The sequence below is a fragment of the Salvelinus fontinalis genome, chromosome 25 (genome assembly GCF_029448725.1).
Source record: "Salvelinus fontinalis isolate EN_2023a chromosome 25, ASM2944872v1, whole genome shotgun sequence".
Taxonomy (NCBI): domain Eukaryota; kingdom Metazoa; phylum Chordata; class Actinopteri; order Salmoniformes; family Salmonidae; genus Salvelinus; species Salvelinus fontinalis.
Window position 1 is genome coordinate 13,452,381 of NC_074689.1, and position 8,541 is coordinate 13,460,921.

Here is an 8,541-nt window from a genome sequence, read left to right on the forward strand (position 1 = left end):
AGTTCACTACTCCCAAATGTTGGTGAGAATGTCAGGATCAAACCCACCTGCCTCTCTGGGATGTGGTGACAGATTCTTATGTGGCTAATACAGCAGCAACTGTTGGAGAAATGAAATCCTATAGGCCCACTGTGTGCTGTAAGACTGAAGTTCATTCTGACATTCAGACTACGCTTTCACACCAGGATAATTACATGAAATACGTGTCTGTCATTTTTATCTGACCATGTGATAAATGCACATAGTTACGGTGTTATTATACCATCAGTGCGTTGGCATAAACTGTATAATGTATATTCTTTAAGGATGACGCAGAGAGAAGATGATCCAGTCGTGGATACTGTCTTGCTGCCAGGGAGTCACTGCCTTAGTGCCTATCATTATAGCCGAGTGTCCTTCAGTAAAACCTTTAGTAAAAATCTATAACTGTTCTGCCCACCTGTTCTCTCTGTCTACGTTAGATCCCCTATCACTGTCAGTAAACAAAGACAGGCCTTGACCTGTCCTGGCCCTGCCCCCAGCTAGATCAAAGGTCAAAGATTACTGTAGAGCCTAGTTCTTAGCTCTGGGGTCAAGGTGGACATGTGCATACAGCCTGCGGATGGAGTCGTGTTTGGATGGACACAAGGTCAGGTGGTCAGGTGGAGTTAAAAGACAATGACCCTGTAAGGTGCTACTCCTCCAGGCCAGGGTCTTCAGTAGGGAATGATATACCAGACCTGGCATCAAATAATATTCAAAATCATTTCAAATACTTTCTGTGCTTTATTGAGCTTGCCTGGCTTAATGGAACCAACAGAATAGTCCCAAAACGTCAAACCTTGTCCCTCTGGCATTTCAGGCAGGCTCAAAGTATTTCATTTAGAATAGAATTTGAACCCAGGTCTGGAGGATATACTTCCCCTCAGATAGAAAGCCCATCCACAGTTGGAATCTGCCACAGTTGGAATCTGTATTTATGGAGATAGATTGTCACTCTATTTCAAGGCCTCTGAGGGCTTCAGACATATACAGAGTCTGGAAATAGAGTGAGTTGGTGCAGGGTGTAACTCAACTGGACACTACTAGAGCTGCATCCCAAATGGAACCCTACTCCCTATACTTAGAATGTTTTTATTTAACCTTTATTTAACTAGGCAAGTCAGTTAAGAAAAAAATATTATTTTCAACGATGGCCTACCTCGGCCAAAACCCTCCCCTAACCCGGACGACGCTGGGCCAATTGTGCGCCGCCCCATGGGACTCCCGATCATGGCCAGGTGTGATACGGCCCGGGATCAAACCAGGGTCTGTAGTGACACCTCTAGCACTGAGATGCAGTGCCTTAGACCGCTGCGCCACTCGGGAGCCCTATATAGTGCACTACATTTTGCCAGAGCCCTATGGGGTAGGTCGAAAGTAGTGCACTAAATAGAGAATAGGTTTCCATTTGGGATGTAAACTTGACGTGGCCTACCTAGCTGCCTCCCCTTCAGTATGTCATTGTAGCATTTGTTTCACCTCGATGGTCAGATTAATTTGTGAGAGTCGGCGTGTGCACGGTGCAGTGTGCCATTACTCGTGGCTGACTATCAATCGTAGTATGTCATGAAAGAAGTATTTGATTCCTTTTACACATTGTAGAACCCTGTCAGATCATTACTGTTTAATGTTTTATTAACCTTTACCTTAGCTGACATGTCCTTTGGTTTAAAATAGTTTTTGTTGAGATGTAATTAATTTTTTTCTTGAAAGGTTATATTTCATTGTTTTGTTACACAATGATTTATTTTCTAGGGCAAAGAATCCAGTCATCATCATTGTGACTGTCAGATACAGGTCATAAGCACTTTATATGTATTTCTAAACATTTCTAAACATGTATTTAACCAGTGACTAACCAACAAAGGATTGCACTGTATACCACCGCCCAGTTATAAATGATCCCCATAGATTGGGGTACAATCTGATTTGGCCATGGGGTGAACCTCTGTGTAAAGGGATAGCTCTTGATCTTGATTTGCCATTATGTCTCCTCCTATGGTCCCTTTGAAGGTGACAACAAAGCTTGCTCCTACCTCACAGAGTCTCTAACGACACTGCAACGTGAGTGAACTGAGCTCAGCGCCATAGGGCAATAAGCTCAACCTTTCTGGTGAGATGCTTGATGTCATATGATCTGTCTTCATCTAGGGTACTTGTTGCAGATAAATGAGTTCTGTGAAACAGGATGTACAATTATAAAAGTGTTTTATTTGTTTGTATTAGATAAGAAACAGACATTCAATTCCTTCCGTCTTCATCTACTTTTTGCAGGTATCTGATCAACTTCTTTGAAATATGATGCAACATTTCTTTGATCGTTTTATTTGTTTGTATTAGCATGAAAACAGACATTCAATCCCCTCTGTTTCATTTGTGTTATGATTGGTTGGGTGAAATGGGTTTGGAGGCCATTCAATGCAATCAAGAGTTTGTGAAGTGACTACTGCAGGTGATTTGGGGTCTCTACAGATGACTATTTATTACTGTGTTACAGCTACTTTATTGTCCCGCCACATTCTTTCAACAATTGATTTCATGATATTTGTTTCATTATCTGTTTGTCATGGTCAACTGAAGAGCTATGCCCTGGCCTAGTATTTGTATCTAATAGTGTTTACACTGAAAGTCAGCTGACAAAAGTTTATTAGAAATATCAAATCATGAGGTATCCTTTACTGAAATAAGGTCTGTGATGGAATGGAATAATGTTTTTTTAAGACTACATATAGAATTTGTTTTGATGTTTTCTTGAAACACCTCACTGCCCCCCAGTGGTATGAACCATGAAGTATTTTTTTTCATTTAAAATCATACCAATTTGGTATCTAACCACCTCATAATACTTTCTTTATGATGATAAATATCAATGTTTATATACATGTAAATTTATATTTCATGAACTCTATGGGTTCAGTTCGTTCAGTCTGAGGGAATGTGAGACAGTGAGATACCTACTGCGTTGATAGACGATCAAAGCCTTTCTTCCTCAGCTTTCAGATTCCGAGTATATATATATATATATATATATATATTCAGAGTATATATATATACAGTACCTGTCAAAAGTTTGGACACACCTACTCATTCAAGGGTTTTTATTTATTTTTACTATTTTCTACTGTGGTAACCATGCTAGTTAACTGTGCCTTGAATTCTAAATAAATCACTGACAGTGTCACCAGAAAAGCACCATCACATCTCCTCCTCCAAACTTCACTGTGGGAACCACACATGTGTAGATCATCTGTTCACCTACTTTGCGTCTCACAAAGACACGGCGGTTGGAACCAAAAATCTCAAAGGACAGATTTCCACCGTTCTAATGTCCATTGCTCGTGTTTCTTGGAACAAGCAAGTCTCTTCTTCTTATTGGTGTCCTTTAGTAGTGGTTTCTCTGCAGCAATTGGACCATGAAGGCTTGACTCACGCAGTCTCGTCTTAACAGTTGATGTTGAGATGTGTCTGTTACTTGAACTCTGTGAAGCATTTATTTGGGCTGCAATCTGAGGTGCAGTTAACTCCAATGAACTAATCCTTTTCAGCAGAGGTAACTCTGGGTCTTCTTTTCCTGTGGCTGTCCTCATGAGAGCTAGTTTCATCATAGCGCTTGATGGTTTTTGTTACTGCACTTGAAGAAACTTTCAAAGTTCTTGAAATGATCCGGATTGACTCACCTTCATGTCTTACCAATCCTTTGTAAACTTCTGGAAAAAATGTGGTTTCACCAGATACAATGCTATTTCACAGTAAACAAATTGACAACAGAATTTCAGCATGCTTATAGGGAAGGACACTCAACAAGCACAATACTTATACAAGTGACTGATGATTGGCTGAGAGAAATTGATGATAAAATAATTGTGGGGCCTGTCTTGTTAGACTTCTGTGCAGCTTTTGACATTATCGATCATAGTCTGCTGCTGGAAAAACATATGTGTTATGGCTTTACACCCCCTGCTATAAAGTGGATAAAGAGTTACTTGTCTAACAGAACACAGAGGGTGTTGTAACGGTAGTCCTCCTCCTCTTCAACCGAAAAGGAGGAGTAGTGATGGAACCAAGGCGCAGCGGGTTGTGAACACATCATTTATTTGAAGACAAGACGGAAAAACACGAACTTCACTATAACTAACAAAACAACAAACGGAGTAAACAGACCTGGACGACGAACTTACATTAAACACGAAGAACGCACGAACAGGGAAAAATGACTACACAAAATGACGATGTACAAAAACAAACCGAACAGTCCCGTATGGTGCGACAAACACTGACACAGGAGACAACCACCCACAACGAACACTGTGAAACAACCTACCTAAATATGACTCTCAATTAGAGGAAAACGCCAAACACCTGCCTCTAATTAAGAGCCATACCAGGCAACCCTTAAACCAACATAGAAACAGAAAACATAGAATGCCCACCCAAACTCACGTCCTGACCAACTAACACATACAACAAACTAACAGAAATAGGTCAGGAACGTGACAGGTGTTCTTTAATGGAAGCCTCTCATATATAATCTAATTTGAATAAAGAATTCCCCAGGGTAGCTGTTTAGGCCCCTTGCTTTTTTCAATTTTTACTAACGACATGCCACTAACTTTGAGTAAAGCCAGAGTGTCTATGTATTCGGATGACTTAACACTATACACGTCAGCTACTACAGCGACTGAAATGACTGCAACACTCAACAAAGAGCTGCAGTTTGTTTCAGAGTGGGTGGCAAGGAATAAGTTAGCCCTAAATATTTCTAAAACTTAAAGCATTGTATTTGGAACAAAACACTCACTAAACCCTAAATCTCAACTAAATCTTATAAGAAATAATGTTGAAATTGAGCAAGTTGAGATGACTAAACTGCTTGGAGTAACCGTAGATTGTAAACTGTCATGGTCAAAACATATTGATGCAGTAGTAGCTAAGATGGGGAGAAGTCTGTCTATAATAAAGCAATGTTCTACCTTCTTAACAACACTATCAACAAGGCAGGTCCCACAGGCCCTAGTTTTGTCACACCTTGACTACTGTTCAGTCGTGTGGTCAGGTGCCAAAAAAAGGACTTAGGAAAATTGCAATTGTCTCAGAATAGGGCAGCATGGCTGGCCCTTGGATGTACACAGAGAGCTAATATTAATAATATGCATGTCAATCTCTCCTGGCTGAAACTTTTATTTATGAGAGGTCTTGGCATGTTGAATGCACGGAGCTGTCTGTCTGAACTACTGGCACACAGCTCAGACACCCATGCATACCCCACAAGACATGCCACAAGAGGTCTCTTTACAGTCCCCAAGTCCAGAACAGACTTTGAGAGGCACACAGTACTACATAGAGCTATGACTACATGGAACTCTATTACACATCAAGTAACTCATGTCAGCAGTAAAATTAGATTTACAAAACTGATTAAAAAACACCTTATGGAACAGCGGGGACTGTGAAGCAACACAAACATTGGCACAGACACATGCATACACACACACACACACGATAACATACGCACTATACATACACATGGATTTAGTACTGTAGATATGTGTTAGTGGTGGAATAGGGGCCTGAGGGCACACAGCGTGTAGTGAAATCTGCTAATGTATTGTAATGTTTTTAAAATTGTATAAACTGTCCAGGAAGAGTAGCAGCAGCTAATGGGGTTCCATAATAAATACAAATACAAATGATGCGGTTGTTTTTCTTTGCTTATTTGAGCTGCTCTTGCCATAATATGGACTTGGTATCTTACGAAATAGGACAATCTTCTTTTTTGGTTACTACATGATTCCATGTGTTATTTCGTAGCTCTGATATCTTCACTATTATTCTACAATGTAGAAAATAGTAAAAAAATAAAGAAAAAGAATTTGAATGAGTAGGTGTGTCCAAACTGTGTCCAAACTTTTGACTGGTACTGTATATATGAGTACTTGGCCATACGGTCTGTTCACAGTTAGGCATTCCCCTGCAAGATGGTATGACATGTATTCTCCATGTAGCAAGTCTCCCCTCCTGAATATCATAGTGGTCCGACTATAAACTGTCCTTTGTGGAAGAACGTCTGGGAAATAGCTCAGTCCTTTAGATAAAAGGAGAACTTTTCCTTTTGTGTGTGTGTCAGTCACAGGGGGACCGAGGGAAAGGAGCGCTGTGTTCCTCCTTGCCGTGTGGGGGACAAGGGGGTTGCATGGGAACTCTTGAGAGGCAGGATGTTGTACAGACCATTCTCCCTCTGCAGGGTCATTGTTGTCATGCTAACATGACATCTTTGTCACACACAATAACAGTTCTGGCTCTGCTGACACCTGTCCTTAAGTTAGAGAGGTACTGTAACGGCAAACTTCTTAATTGGACTGGCGGACGGTCGGACCACTTGTCAAGTGGTCTTTGAAGTTTAAATCGCTTAATTGGATCAGAGGATACTTTGAAGAAATGATATTTCACAACGATAGAATTTCCCATTTGGGAAAACAAACTGGGTGTGGCAGGTGGTAGAGTCAGAGGTGGGGGAAGCCTGTCTTCTAGTATTTTTCGAAATCATAAAGCAACTTTAATCCCAAGCCCAACTGTAACAGTTTCTGTGACGTTTATTTCCCTCGTGGTATAACTCCAAAATCTGAGAGAACACAGATGTCGCTGAGCTCTTTATTTCTCAACATCTGCGTTTTAAACAGCCCTGTTGGGAATATGAACATAAAACCAGTCTAGGGGTCATGAACCCTCCCATTCTATATGAGCAAGTCACAGAGCACTAGGGTCAGGGCATGCTCTATCTCATACAGTAGATTTAGTCATACACTCGGATACACAGCTGTGGGGTCTTTTTATTATGTTGTAAATGTTGTCGTCTTCACTGTAAACGGAAGGGACAGGGCGGCAGGTAGCCTAGCGGTTAAGAGCATTGAGCCAGTAACCGAACGGTTGCTGGTTCAAATCCCTGAGCCGACTAGGTGAAATATCTGTCTGTGCCCTTGAGCAAGGCGCTCAACCTTAATTGCTCCTGTAAGTCGCTCAGGATAAGAGTGTCTACTAAATGACCCCAAAAAATATAATAATAAAAATGATATATCCAAATGAGTTTTCAACAAAGCTGTGGTATAGTCACAGATCACCGTGTTGAAATATTAATCCAATACCTAATTACATTTGTCTCCCTTTTACTCTTTTGTGATTTTCGCACACCACAACGTGTTGATTGGGGTTGGTGACGTATAGGCTGATTATAGCCAAGAGATCAGTTTTGATTTCTGGCTAGCAAATGATCTGAGGTTGGTGTCAGAGTTGCTGTGTGTCCTCCATCCTCACTAAGGCTTTGTACTAATGTATAGGTCTACTCCACTCCACATCTCCCCTCACGCACTAGGCAGCCCAGCCTCACATTCAATTCGCGCATATATGTACAAAATGTATTTCAGCAGATTTCGTGCGTTTTTGTGCATTTTTGGGGTGGTTCAATTCGTTTGAAAATACACGAATTTCTGTGCTACTTAATTTGTGCGAAAATACACGAATTTCTGTGCTACTTAATTCGTGCGAAAATACACGAATTTAACCAGTAGGCGACACACAAGCCGTTATAGACGCGATCGCCTGTATTTATTTATTTTACGTTATGAATATATAGATATTTTGTCTTTTTTTAACCATTTAACCATAAGAGGTTATATATATATTGTCTTTATTTAATCCCTATTAAAACATTGTGGTTTTATGCCTATATGTACTGTTTTCGATTTTTTCTGAACAGACTTTTCAGGATAGAATGAATGTAAGCAATGCATGATGGTTAATGGTGTTTTATTCGGTTGTAGTTCCATGTATTTCTTAAAAAATAAACGTGTAAACCATTTTTATTGAACAGAATGTAACTGAAAATACAATGGCAGCCTTGCCATTGTCCATCAATAACAAAACATTTTTTTTTCGTATAACATTTGGGGAAACGTATGCAGTCATTGTCGTCTTACATTTTGTTGGCCAACCAAAATTACCAAAACGTTAACCCGTAATAAGGCTAGGGTGGCTGAGTGTAAATACATGGCTCTGAGTGTAAGCACCTTTTCACTAGAAACGTTCTTGTGTTCAAATTACCGTCAGTGCGAAATAGCTAGAAAGCTTTCGTATTTCCACTTGGCTGCACCTACGGTTACGATAACGATAAATCAAGTGCAATACCTGCGTCGACCTGTGTCGAGCAGCAAAACACCGGAAAGCTTCTAGCCTACCGGAAAGTTACAAGAAGAACAAGAATAGTTACCTCATCCGGTCATGTGACACTCTGGATGCCCCCTAAAAGCAATTTCAACCGTTTTGAAAAATGACGCCTGGTAACCCCAAAAAAATACCAGGTGCATGAAAAGTTTGGACTTAGAATATTTTTTGAAAACCTCCATAAATCACTCAGGCCATTGACTCGAGAAGAAAAAACATAAAATATTTTCCAGAAGAAAAAACAGAATATTTTTTGAAAACCTCCATAAATCACTCAGGCCAGCACCCATTGATTTGGGGCGGTAG